The sequence below is a fragment of the Carya illinoinensis genome, chromosome 15, assembly GCF_018687715.1.
Source record: "Carya illinoinensis cultivar Pawnee chromosome 15, C.illinoinensisPawnee_v1, whole genome shotgun sequence".
In the NCBI taxonomy this organism is placed as follows: Eukaryota; Viridiplantae; Streptophyta; class Magnoliopsida; order Fagales; family Juglandaceae; genus Carya; species Carya illinoinensis.
Genome location: NC_056766.1, coordinates 39,535,505 through 39,546,388, shown reverse-complemented (window position 1 = coordinate 39,546,388; position 10,884 = coordinate 39,535,505).

Genomic DNA, 10,884 nt, shown 5'->3' with positions numbered 1-10,884 from the left:
GGCACAACCAACCAGATCACAAATATTTATTTAGTGTAAAATATATTTAAATTTCAAAAGGTTGTTTGAAAAATACTTACAGCACTATAATATAATTTTCGGAAGATCAATAAGGTGCAAGAGACGGCGGCAAAGCAACATAACGGTGCAATTTGGGCTAAGGCCGTGGGTTTCAAAATACCCAATTTTGAATGGGGACAAACAAAGACTTGGGATGGTTAAGGAATGGTTTAGGGGTATTGATGAAACTAAAGGTAATGATGGTTGGCTGTGGGCGACGGTTGAAAGCCAAAAAGTCCAAATCGGAGATAAAGCTCAAGGGACTTCAAAGGTGGCAGATCGGGGCTGAGGAAGGGTGGGTTAGGTAGCTATGAGGCTGGAGGTGAAGTGGTAAAGATGTGGCAGCCCAAGGTGGTGCGACGGCGGTGCATGAGTTCCAAGATCGTGCGGCTTCGTGGGAGCAAACAGTTGGGAGCTAGGGGCTGAGCTTGGTGGAGGATGATGGCCGGCGAGAGGGGAAGCTATAGTGGTGGTGGTGAACGGCGCACAACAGCGCTGTGAATTTTTGGTCATTTCAGGCTCTACATGGTTAGGAGAGAGAAGGGTGGGGCGTGGGGGTGGTGGCTAGGTTGGGTGAGGTCACCGGCGTGAGGGGGTGGCGGTGAGGTGGTCGATGTGGTTGGGTTGGCTGCACGGCGGCGCTGTTGGGCTGAGAGGCGCACAGGTTTGAGAGGGGACAGGGACCGTCGGGTGCAAGGTAGAAGCAGGGGAGGAAAAAAAAAAAAAAGAGAAAGAGGGAAAAGAAAAATGGAGAGAAAGAAATGAGATCTATCATTTTCATCTTGGATCTAAAAATTGATCCAACGAAAATGATTTCAAACCAGCAAGTTAAATAAAACAGCAAGTTAAAATTAAAGCAGTGACTTAATAAATAAAATAATAAAATTCAACAATAAATTACTTTAAAATAAAGAGCATTTTAAATACAAAACAATAATTAATATCAAGAAAGCAAATCCAAAATAAATTTTACAACTTAAAAATTATAAAATAAATCTAACAAGAAACACATTAAATTTAAAACAAGAAAGCCAATATTTAAAATAAATAAAATAATTATATAATTAAAATATACTAAAATACGAGATAACACATATGATGAATTGAAGAAGATAAAAAAGTCCACTTCACTATGTAAAGAGATCTATAAAAGCTAGGCATAGATGATTAAACAGCATGCAAAACATGATGATAAAATCGTTGGTGATCCCATTGGTATCCGGACTGACGACATCGAATAGAATTACTCAAGTCCTTTATAAAAAATAGATTCTATCGTAAAAAAGTAAAGAAAATTCACTTTTTGATGTTGATGGAGTCCACATCTTTACATTAAGATCGTATATTTGAAACTTTTATCTGACATTACTCATAATAAAATGCATACGAAAAGTTTTATTGTCTTAAGACGAGTAAATTTTGTGTAATTGCTTTAAAAAAAATAATAAATTTGATATTCACATTAAAAATATCACTTTCAATAATGAGTTAATATTTTTCAATAGATGTTTAATGGTTGGTTTTACTATTTTTTCGCTAAAAAACCATATTTTGTCACTCAAAACGGAGTTGATTTATACCGTTTTAATGTTAAAAGCTCAACCTGAGAGTATCATTTGAAGTATGCATGTTCAATATTAGCCAGACAATTCGTACGAGAGATTAATTAGCTGAAAGGATTGCATCTCCGATCGCCTTTAAATTGGCCCGATTCTTTTATTTATTTATTTTAATCGTAGATTCGTAATTGCTTGAATGAGTTGTTTTCCAAAACACAAATTTGAAAAACTGAAGATTTTCTCTACCAATATTATTTGATATATCTCCCTAATTAATTGAGATTTTGTTGCTCAATATAATGAACTGATCTCTTTAATTGGCCCATATAAATATAATCTTTTTTGAATAATTAAAGATCAACCATACAATATCTCATTATACGCATGATATTATATATATATATATATATTTATATAGGAAGCAGACAACCTTTGTTGACATGATCATGATCATTTACCATTGAAGAAGCTAGGATCGAAATCAAGTTTTGAGGATTCGTCGAAGTTTCAGAATGGAACGTGAAGCGTTAAGAAGGTCATGATCAATATTAGAAAGCATGCATGCCGCATGCAGGACGAGTATTATGACGTGTATATCGTCGAACAGATCATGAAGATGGTGTATAAACAGGTTGTATGCATGGGGCCGTTACAAAGTTAGTTACGAGTAATGCTATACACCATATTTTTATCTCATTTTCATCTTACTAAGTAAGATATAGCACATTCATCATTATTAGATGATAAAAAAATGCAATAAAAGATTATTTAATTGTGATAAATATGTCACATCTTATTTAGTCAAATTAAAATAGGATGATAATCTGGTGTATAGAATTTTCTTTTTGTGGTTGTTGATATTTTAATATGAGAGTTAATGCTATATCTATAAAGAGATTTTACTAAAGTAAATTCACAAATTGACATGATTTCATGTGATACATTAAATCTACTTATAATAAAAGTAATTTTATAATCTGAAGTACCTCATGAAATCTTGATATTTATCTTTTAATATTGCATAGTTTTATAATTAGTTGAAAACACGTTATTCAATCATTACCACAACTAGGGATGACAATTCATGTTTGTGGATTGTGTTCGTGTCGTGTCAAGTTATAAACGTTCAATTATATGAGGCAATCTGAACTCAACCCATTAAGTTAAGCAAGTCAGACCTTCGAACCGTAACACGATTCATTTAAATAAAGGGTGTGTCATGTTACTCGTTTTGACTTGGTTAATACAAAACTATGACTCATTTCAACTCGTATTATATAAATGTGTTTAAACTAACTCACATAACCCATATTACCTGATTAACATAATTTTATATAAAAGTTTAAATCTATATTTATTAGTAGCTATAATATCTAAAATATAAACAATATTAAGACTACCTACTAAAAAAATATCGATATCTTTCATATTTTAATCTATAATGAAACCAATATTACAAATCCAAGAATAACAAATATGAGCATAGGTTTAGAATTATAATCTTAACAATAAAAATATAAGCATATTGAAAAATATCAATATTAATACTCAACAATAATAAAATTATAATTTTGAAATAAAATTTATATGAGTTATATCAAGTTGACCCGTTATTGAATCGTTTATTAATCGTGTTTTAACTGGTCAACCCGTCTTGACCCGAACTCATTTATATCAAACATAAACCCACTAATTTTGTGTAGTGTTCATGTTAGGTTAACAAATCATGTCATATATTACCATCCTTAACCACAACAAGGGAGAATTATACATTTTACTCCAAATTATATATCAGTTTATCATTTTTTTTAAGTTCTTCTACACAACAACCTACTATTCCACAACCTCCACACACCAGCTTACGGGTCATTTCTTTGTTTTTTTTTATATATATAAAATGAAACGTGCATTTTAAAGGTCTGGGATCCAAATTTCAAACCCTTGTGTTCTAACCACCCCCCTCCCCACCCCGGCAGCCCTTTGTGTTCTTCCCCCCAGTGTCCTTCTTCATGACTTCACCCCTCCGCCCAATTGGTTGTGCTGCTAACATCATCATCAGCCATCTTCTACATCTGCCACTATTTGGAGCTGCCGACAAGGGTAAGAACCTCCCGAAGAAGGGGTTTTTTTCTCTCTTTTCGTTTCCCAATATCTCTTTAGTCCACTTATTCGCTCCATTAACTTTTAGTTTCCCTCCACATAGTCACTCTTTCACTACTGATTTGTCTTTGTTTTTGTGAACCAATTTAGTTACTTCCCAATTACAATCTCTCAAACAAAAAATAGTCGCAATGGAATGAAATGTACTATTTTCTCCTTTTATTTTATCTTTATCTTTTTCTCTCATGTTTGTTATTTCTAGGTTTTGAGTGTGTGATTAAGAATCTCTGCCACTTTTTAAAATCTATTGTCTTGTTGGTGATAGTGCTCATTCCAATCAATTCCTTTTATTGGTTTTGTTTAAATTTGTTTGGTTGGAATTTGTTTCCTTTGAACCTCATTAAAAGTTGATCAAGTCTTAGATGTCACATTTTTTAGAGAGAGATTGAACGCATAAACTTTGTATACCATGCCACAGAATGACATCAATTGTGTTTTTTGGTTGCTAATTTTGTGTACCATTTACTGGTTTTTAGTTTCTAGTTTTGTATACCATTCATTGGTTTTTTGGCTGTTGATTTTATTTACCATTCATTGGCCACAGAATGCATCAACTGTGTGATGAAAAGAGCTTAATGTGATCAATGAATACAATTGGATAATAATCTAAGAAAAGAAAAGGGTTGTGATAGATGGTCATTGGTTGGGACATTTTGAAAGTTTGATAACAACTAAAATTATGTAGCTAATTAAATATTAAATCAAACCAAGATTTAGTTACCAACCCCCCTGCGAAAAAAAATATATGTTCTGGTTGTTAAGGGTAGCTATATTGGTCAAAGGAACATCATTTGAGCATGTTCCTTTGACCAATAAAGTTAGTTAACTTTATCCATTTTAAAATTTATTTATGAAATAAAATAAATCTATATGTGATTCATTTGCTTAGTTATGGTCTTGAAAAAGCCAGACTTTAAAAATCATATAAGCTCAAAAAAAAAATCAGGATCTTTGTACTCTCCATTTCTAACTTATTCATATGGATGTTGCTTCTAAGATAATGACTAGTCTATGAATAGTATTGAAAGCATTTGTGAATAGTAGTGAAATGATGAGTGTTTTTTGGCTTCTAATTTTTATACCATTCACTAGCCAAAGGACACGTAGAGTTTTTGCTTCGTCGTTTTTTTTTTTTTCTTTTATCATTCTCTCAGCAAATTTCCATGCTTTTGCATGAAGATACTTACACTAAGCAGCATCTAAGAAAGCTTCTAAACTTTTTTTCTACTTGGGATTGTATCTAAGAAATGAAGATGCGGGATAGTTAGTCTCTCGCATTTATTAAGTTAGCCTATGCTTTGCAATGGAACTATATTAAACTGAAATTTGTTCTTACTTAGTGCTTTGGTTAGATTTTTTATGATTATGTAATTAAAAATGTGGGTAAATAATTGGTGTTGATTTGCTTTGATGTTGTTGTTTGTGGGGAAATAAATTTGGGTTTCCTATTTTTGAATTGTGACATTGTGTGATTGAGATCTAGTAATAAGAGCTTTTTGTTAAATGTAACATTGTATGCTTTTGTACGTATAAGTTGGTTTGGTTGCTCATATTAATTGTTGTTCTCAAACGTAATTGAAATAGCATGATGGGCAAGGAGGAAGATAAAAGGCCATCTAGGCTGTCTACATCAATTTCACTGATTTAGGTATGATATATACTAATTATTTGAAAATTTCTTAGGCCTCTTTTGGATATACAATTCGGATGAGATAAGATATTTTGAATTGTAATGAAATTTTTGAGTTAAGATGAGATGAAATAGTTTATAAAAAAAATGTTTGTTTGGATAGTGACATGAGATGAGATATAGTTTTTAATTTTTAAAATTTGAAAAAGTTGTCTATTTTAATTTTCAACCGAATTGTGCACTGTTCATTATTGTTCACACATTGTTCTTGTACTGCTCATACATTGTTTACTGTCAAATTTTACTATTTATCACTGTTTACACACTATTCACTATCAGATTTTACTGTTTATTACTGTTTATTTAAGTTGATATTTTTAAAATTTAGATATGAAATATAATGTGTTTGGATAGGAAAAACTGTGATACGGTACAAATGAGATGAAAACATATAATCTTTACTCGTTATCCAAACTGAGCCTTATTATCCTATATTGCAGTATTTAGTTAATGCATTGCTTATTTCTATATTATAGGGATATTGTGGTCCGTGAAATCTATACTACCCGTAATATATGATGCCTCCAAATACATATTCAAATCCATATTCTTACACTTGGGGTAGCCAGCTAGACGTATATTTATAACACAATGGGTAATTTCATCGTCTAGTGATGCCACTATTTGTACGAACAATGCCCTACCTTCCGTCGAGTAATCTGGAAGAGTTTAGACGAATTCAAAATGCAATCCAGGTAGTATGTTATTATGTTTTAAAAATATTTTTTGTGTACGAGCATGCAATGAAGTCTTTCTAACATAGTAGGTAATTTTAGCATTTGACGATGCCACTGTTTGGACTAACAATGCCCTACTCTCCGTTGAGTAATGTGGAGGAGTTCAAACGAGTCCAAGATATGATCCAAGTAGAATGTTATTATATCTTAAAAATGTTTTCATGTACGTGTGTGCATTTGATTCTTTCTAACACAATGAGTAATTCAGAGGATTTCACATGAGTTCAAGATATGATCCAACAAATATGTTTTTATGTCTTAAAAATGTTTTCCTATACTTGCGTACATTCGATTATTTCTAACACAATGGGTAATTGCAAGATCCAGTGATGCCACTCTGTGGACCAACTATGCCCTACCCACATTGTCTAAGTAATTCATCAACTATGTCATTTAGTGCTGAAAGTAAAAAGAATGTTGGAAATACGTCACACACGATTGATCAAACTTTGTCATATTACTAACGGGTACACTTTTAGCCCAATGAGTTAACATCCGGTGTATATAATAGAAATGATATCCCAATGTAAATATTATTGTTAGAAACTTCATCCAATGTAAACATAAAGTCGGATGCAGAGGGGATGAATGAAGTACACTCTGATGAAGATGAATGAGGTAAGCCTCCAAAATTGGGTATGGTGTTTGCCACTTCTAAAGATCTTCTAGCCTATTACAATCGATATGGCAAGCAATAGGGTTTTCACAAAAAAGACGAAGAGAGAGGTATATAGAAGTGTGAAATATGTGACGATTAGCTATGCACACGGTGGCAGATACTATCTTACTTGGTAAATGGTAAGGTAAAGGTAAATGTTCACTTGGTAAATGGAGTATGGGTTTTGACCACTATTGATCTTGTTCACAATCATAGTACTGTCAGTTCACAGAAGTCTAGATTTTTTAGATCTCACAAATATATAGATGAATATAGTCAAATGATACTCAATTTGAATAACAGAGCAGGTATTCGAATGAATAAGAATTTCGGTGCCTTTGTTATTGACGCAGGGGGTGGGGGGTATGAGAATTTAGAATTTCAAGAAAAATATTGTCAACGTTTTATTGACAAAGCTAGAACTTGAGGCTTGATAAAGGAGGTGGTGAAGCATTGAATGACTACTTTAAGAGGATGGGGAGATGAATGATGGCTTTTATTCTATCATGGATATGGATGACAAGTGCAGAGTCAAGAATGTGTTCTGGGCTGATGCACGAAGTCGAGCAGCATATGAGTATTTCGGAGATGTTATCACCTTTGATACTACGTATCTAACAAATAGGTACGGGGTTCTTTTTGCTCCATTTGTTGGTGTAGACCATCATGGACAGTTGATACTATTAGGGACGGGCTTGATTCAAGCGAGAATACAAGTACTTTTATATGATTGTTTCAAGCATGGCTATAATGCATAAATGGATGGGCATCCAAAGCCATCATGACAGACCAAGACTGGGCAATGAAAAGTGTTATTGCCATTGTATTTCTAATAATCGCTATAGATACTATCGATGGCATATAATGCAGAAATTACTCGAGAAATTGCACTTGAAATTTAACACAAGGTTGAAGACTTCCATTCAAAGTGCACTCTATAATACACAGAGTTGTGATGAATTTGAAGAGAAGTAGGGACAGCTACTTCATAAGTATGACCTTGCTGATAATGCATGGTTCCAGGGGTTCTACAACGAGTGGTCATTTGGGGTACTTGTATACTTGAAGAGTGTATTTTGGGCTGGTATGAGCATTACACAACGATCAGAAATCATAAACACTTTCTTCGACAGGTTTGTACATTCCGGTATGACATTGAAGGAATTTGTCTATCAATTTGACAATACTTTGAGGAAGAAGGTGGAGGTGGAGATGATGGTTGATTTCAATTCTTATAACCAAATAATCCCATGCATATCCTCATTTTGCATTGAGAGGCAGTTTCAAACATTGTACATGAATGCGAAGTTTAGAGAGGTCCAAAGAGAGGTTTGGGGGATGATTTGCTATAATTGCGCACTTGTCAATACGCACGATTGCATTTCCACCTTTAATGTTTTTTAAGAAATATCCACCTTCGATGATCATGTAAAAAATGTCAAGTACTCAATTTACTATAATGAGGAGGAATGCGAAGTTAAATGTAGGTGTGCCCTGTTTGAGATGAAGGGGATTATCTATAGGCATGCATTTAAAGTTTGTTAGATGAATAAGATTAAGGAGGTGCTAGAAAAATATATCTCAGATTGATGGAGGAAAGACTTATGATGACTTGGTATACTAAATGGTATATTGCATGCATATTTTTTTCTAATATATGTATATTTTTGGTTTGTCAATTTAGACTTACAGGAAAACATTTGAGGACGAATCACAATATGGTAAGGTCCTGAAAGCACAAGTTGATCCTATTGTTGACGACATTTTTATCCCAACTTAGTGTAGCATTGTCACACAACCAACGTCACCTGGCAATGATGAGGTGTGATATTATTGTTCCCTTTTCTTGTTTATAAATCTTCTTGAAATGTTTCATTTTTAATTTCGAAGATGTTTAAATTGTCCATTTTTAATATCTTCAGGATACGTTGTGCTTGCCCAATGGTATTTAGTGCATTTCAGTCCCCAACTTTGACTAGAAATTGGCCTACTAATTGTGTATGTAAATGGGTAAATGTGTATTCATCAAAGAAATTGGCCTACACATCCGATGCTTACTATTTTGTCATTGTTGTTAGTTAGTTAGTGTTATGCATAAAATGGTTCAAGTATTAAATGGGCGTGCATTTGTTATGTATTAAATGGGCATGCATTTACATAGCTGTTAGTTAGTTAGACTTAAGTTTTGTTAGCATTTTATTTTTCCTTCGTTGGTACAGGTATAAATAATAACATTTTATTTGATTTTTTCAAACTATTAATTAGTGTTATGTTTAGTTATTTGATTTTTGCATTGTTGGTACAGGTATAAACCAGATATGGGCATGCATTATGTGTTTATGTGTTTGTGAAATTAGTTGACTTGGTGTTGCTTGTCTATGAGCATGACTTATGTTTGTTTTTTAATGTAATTTTGTGCAATGAGTTTGTAAATGGGATAAACCAGATATGAGAATGGAAGTGTAGATGGGGTAAACCAGATATTGTCACGCAGTGTTTAGTTTCTTGAAGTGTAATATTTTCTTGTCTGTAAAAGGGGTAAACCAGATATGTAATATGATAGGTAAGAGTGTAATATAATATTTTCTTAAAGGTGGGTTGCTTCTGTACAGCCAACACATGCATTGATGGCCCTGAACAAATATTTGATGCAGAAGTGACATAGGCTATAGATCCTAAGCTTGAAGGTTTACAAATTCTCCTCACCTGCTTGATGCTAAGTGCTTGACTAACAAATGTGATAGAAGTATGCTAAGTTAGATTATAAAGCATGTCGTATCAAATTTATCTCCACAGTTTTATTGGAATAAGTACGTTGTAACTTCTAAAGAGATATGTAAGGCTTGCTAAGCAAATATCAACCCACATTGAACTTGTGAGTTATGAGGACATAACTTCTATAATTGCATTAGAAGCTACTCAAAACGCTGATCTATGCTAGTCACGAACCACACAACCTAGCCAAGACCCACCATGAGGAAGGCCACCTAGATCCGTTGCATTTTCATTTGTCTCAAGCAAAACCACCATGCACATAGTGTAACTCAGCCCACAGATCTTTTTTATCTCCTTTATTTTCTTGACCTAACAAAAGCCATCTCACCTCTCTCTTGAACTCAGCCACCATGACCACATATAGAGCCTCACATATAGTGCTGTTGTCAATCTCGATTTAGCCACCATCTCCGTCACACTCATTCTTCTCTCTATCAATAGCATCATGTTCTCTCTCTCTCTCTCTCTCTCTCTCTCTCTCTCTCTCTCTCTCTCTCTCTCTCTCTCTCTCTCTCTCTCTCTCCAGCACACGCACACTCTCTCTAATCTGCTTCTCTCAGCCAACAAAAACAAGTGAAGATTTAGAAATCGGAAAGAGGAGATATTGAGAAGTTAAAAGTCCTTATGTGACCCTTATGGCGCACTTTTAGCTAAAACTTGGCCTAAAATATTTGTTCTCATGGGGGCTTGAACTCCATTCGTGGAGTTATCAAAAATCACCCCAACCATTAGCCTACTCGGTCTATTATCATTTTTGTTGTAATATAAAATATATTAAGTATAACTATCAGAGTTGGAGTCGAAGTTAAAGTCAGAGTCGTTAGTCCAGAGTCTTGTTCAACTCTAAATTTTGATTTTTTCAATAAGAGATAGAGTCGGAGTTAGAGTGAATGTCGAACAGAGTTTTATTGAGTTTTTGCCTAGCCCTTGTAGTTAGGTTCTCAGGAAAGACTTTTCTTTTATTTTGAAAAGTAGATTACCCTTTTTACATGTTGGAAAAGGATAAGTACCCAATATTTCTATTTGATTACGCATGTGGAAGTCGATGATTAAGTCATTGCTTTAGGTAAATATGATTTTGAGGTAAAGTTTGCTTATGTTGTCTTGTTGTCTATTTGAGGTATCTCTTTCTTTATAGATGCAATTAAGATTTTTTTAAAAGTATTCTCATAGAGATGAATATGACTAAATTCATAGTCATTTAATCTAAACAACTTACATATTTACAATATTTGTACTCTAAAA